The following is a 4,016-nucleotide window of genomic DNA, read 5'->3' on the forward strand; positions in this document are numbered from 1 at the left end:
CCCCTCTCTCTCTGCCTGCCTCTCTGCCTACTTGTGATCTCTCTCTCTGTCAGATAAATAAAATCTTTAAAAAAAATAAAAATAAATAAAATTAAGAACAGTAAAACTCATAAAATCTCATTACCTGGAAATAACCAATGACAGTTTCTGATACCCTTCCAGTCTTCTTCACGCATGTATACACATATAATTTTATTTTTTCACTCAGTGATATCATAAACACAGTTATACATCTATATCATTTTAATGGCCACAATATATTCTATTGTGTGCTGATGCTTTATATATCAGTCTGTGTCCAATCAAAAAGCAGGAACACACAGTCATTTAAATAGGTGAATAAATATAGAGAATTAAGCTGTGATGGGAGAGTAACTTTATAAAGAGCGAAAATACAAAAGAATGAGATCTTGCCATTTGCAAAAACATGGATGGACCTAGGGCATCACACTAAATGAAGTAAGTCAGAGAAAGAAAAATACCATATGATTTGATTTATATGCGGACTTAAAAAAAACAAATGAATAAGCAAACAAAAAGCAGGGACAGACCTATAATACAGAGAAAAAAACAATGGTTGTCAGAGGGGAGGATGAGAGGAGGGAGGAAATAGGTGAAGGGGAGTAGAAGGTACAGCCTTCCTGTTATGGAATGAGTAAGTCGCAGGGATAAAAGGTAGAGCATAGGGAATATAGTCAATGGTACTGTAATAGTGTATGGTGACAGATGGGAGCTGTGTTTGTGGTGAGCCTTGCATAATGTATAGACTTGTTGAGTCACTATGTTATACACCAGAAATTAATGTAATATTTTCAACTGTACTTCAATTAAAAAAAGAAGAAAGGGGGACGCCTGGGTGGCTCAGTTGGTTGGACGACTGCCTTCGGCTCAGGTCATGATCCCGGAGTGCCGGGATCAAGTCCCGCATCGGACTCCCAGCTCCACAGGGAGTCTGCTTCTCTCTCTGACCTTCTCGTCACTCATGCTCTCTCTCACTGTCTCTCTCAAATAAATAAAAAAAAAAAAAAAGAAGAAGAAAGGAAAGGATTCTTAAAAGGGTACTTCAGGGGGTGCCTGGGCAGTTCAGTCGGTTAAGCATCTGCCTTTGGCTCAGGCCATGATCCCAGAGTCGTGGAATCAAGCCCTGCATCAGGCTCCCTGCTGAGCAGGGAGCCGGCTTCTCCCTCTGCCTCTGCCCCTCCCCGTCATTCTCTCTCTCTTTCAAATAAATAAATAAAATAAAAGAGGGAGGTACTATTATTTCCTTTCCACACGTAAAGAAACTACTAAGGCACAGGGAAGCCAAATAACTTGGTCAAGGTCACCTATGGTATAATGCCAAGATAGACTAAGATATATGTGGTAACCAGTAATTCCTAAATCTTGGCTGTTTAATACAACAAAGGTTTATTTCTCACTCACACTGCAAGCCCAATAAGGGCCTTTTTAATTTATTAGACAGAGAGAGAGAGATCACAGGTAGGCAGAGAGAGAGGAGGTAGCAGGCTCCCCGCCAAGCAGAGAGCCTGATGTGGAGCTTGATCCCAGGACCCTGGGATCACGACCTGAGCCGAAGGCGGCTCCCCGCCAAGCAGAGAGCCTGATGTGGAGCTTGATCCCAGGACCCTGGGATCACGACCTGAGCCGAAGGCAGAGGCTTAACCCACTGAGCCACCCAGGTGCCCCTGACTTCCTTTTTTAATTTCTAATTTTAATTCCAGTTAACATACAGTGTTATATTAGCTTCAGGAATACAATGTAGCAATTCAACAACCGCCTAGAGCACCCTGTGCTTATCATGACAGGTGTACTAAACCCCATTCACCTATTTAACGCATCTCCCCCCTTTGCCTCTGTTATCCACCAGATTGTTCCATACTATTAAGAGTCCGTTTCTTGATTTCACTCACTCTCTCATTTTTTTCCCTTTGCTTGTTTGTTTTGTTTTTTAAGCTCCACATATGAGTGAAATCATATGGTATTTGCCTTTCTCTGCCTGGCTTATTTTGCTTAATATTATACTTTCTAGTTCCATCCATGTCGTTGCAAATGACAAGATTTTATTCTTCTTTATGGCTGAATCATATTCCATTATATATGTATACACACACACACACACACACACACACACACACACACACACACATCACATCTTATTTATCCATTCATCAATTGAGGGACATTTGGGCTGCTTCCATTCCTTGGTTATTGTAAATAATGCTGCTATAAACATAGGTGTGCATGTATCTCTCCGAATTGGTGTTCTTGTAGTCTTTGGGTAAATACACAGTAACAATTGTAAGGTAGCTCTATTTGTAGCTTTGAGGAAGGTCCATACAGTTTTCCCCAGTGCCTGACCAGTTTGCATTCCCACCCACAATGCACGAGGGTTCCTTTTTCTCCACATCCTCGCCAACACCTGTTGTTTCTTGTGTTGTTGATTATGGCCATCCTGACAGGTGTGAGGTGGTATCTCACTGTAGTTTTTTTTTTTTTAAGATTTTTATTTATTTATTTGACAGACAGAGATCACAAGTAGGCAGAGAGGCAGGCAGAGAGAGAGAGGTGGAAACAAGCTCCCTGCTGAGCAGAGAGCCTGATATGGGGCTTGCTCCCAGGACCCTGACATCATGACCTGAGCCAAAGGCAGAGGCTTTAACCCAGTGAGCCACCCAAGTGCCCTCACTGTAGTTTTGATCTGCATTTCCCCTATGTTAAGTGATGTTGAATATCTTTTCTTGTTTGCTGGTCATCTGGAGGTGGTCTTTGGAGAAATGTCTGTTCATGTCCTCTGCCCATTTTTAAATTGGATTATTTGTTTTTTGGGTGTTGAGTTTTATAAATTCTTTAAAAATATGGAATGATTCACAAATTTGTGTGTCATCCTTATACAGGAACCATGCTAATTTTCTCTGTATTGTTTTAATTTTAGTATATGTGCTGCTGAGGTGAGCACAATCTCTCATTGACTTCTAAAGCTTCTGCTTGCTCCTCACTTCTACTTATATTTCTTCAACTAAGGCAAGTCATCAGGCCATACCTATCTTCAAAGGGGTTAAGGAAGCACGGTCCCATGTACTTGGGAGAGGAGAATGAGGCTATTTATAAATTAGCATCATGGAAACCACATGGGGCAGGCCAGCCCAGACAAATTAAGCCTATCGTCTCAACGTGTATTCTGAAATACAGGTAGGTGGTGCATATTGAGGAATTAACTTTACCCAAAGGAGGGTCTGGTGTTTCTTTCAGCTAGTGGAAGTTTTCTTTAGGCCCCTGGAATATCCTGTCTTGATCAAACCCCACATTTACTCTTCAGTTTTTTCCCACCATCTCCTCTACCATTTCCCATGGTCCTAAGGTCCTGTGTTCCCCAAATACCATGGGCTCCTTCATGCCTCAGCAAGCTCACTCACACTACTTCCTCTGCCTAACCTGCCTTCCCTGAGCTTCCCACGGAAACCATTCAGCACTGAAGATTTAGCTTGAAACTCCTTTCCATCATAGTCATTCTTTTCCCTGCCAGAAAGTATTGGTCATTGCTTTTTCTGTGTTTGTATAATACTTTTTACCACCATGTGTTAGAGACTTTGTTTGGTTATGTAAGCAAAGTAAGCACACCTAACAATGATGCAGGGTGGGAAGGTGCTATAATTGGTCCCTAAAGATGGATCTCAATGCACTACAATTCCATGCTACTTGTGTACTTGTGCAGTCCTCGCCTTCATTAAATCTGGACTGGCTGTGACTCTCCTGACTGATAGGATGCAGTGGAGATCATGCTGAGTCAGTTCTGGGCCCAGCCTTCAGAAGGAATGGCAGCTTCCATTGCCTTCTGGAACCTACCCGCCATGTTGTGAGGAAGCCCAAGCAGCCATATGGAAAGCCCAAATAGAGAGGAGAAGCCCAACACTATTTGTGGGAAGGAGAAAGACTCAGCTATCCCTGCATCACTGGCAATCTTCCAGATGACTATAACCTCCCCTACCATGTGATGCAACTGTCATAGAAACACTGAG

The 4,016-nt window shown here is 42.3% G+C and overlaps 1 non-coding gene across 1 annotated transcript; it reads right to left on the minus strand.

Annotated features, from left to right (window-relative positions):
• Nucleotides 1–2,849: 2,849 nt before the first annotated feature.
• LOC123953643 lies at nucleotides 2,850–2,956 on the minus strand. Its single transcript, XR_006820906.1, has one exon. It is a non-coding gene; the product is annotated as a U6 spliceosomal RNA (small nuclear RNA).
• Nucleotides 2,957–4,016: the final 1,060 nt, after the last annotated feature.

Source organism: Meles meles, chromosome 11 (assembly GCF_922984935.1).
Source record: "Meles meles chromosome 11, mMelMel3.1 paternal haplotype, whole genome shotgun sequence".
In the NCBI taxonomy this organism is placed as follows: domain Eukaryota; kingdom Metazoa; phylum Chordata; class Mammalia; order Carnivora; family Mustelidae; genus Meles; species Meles meles.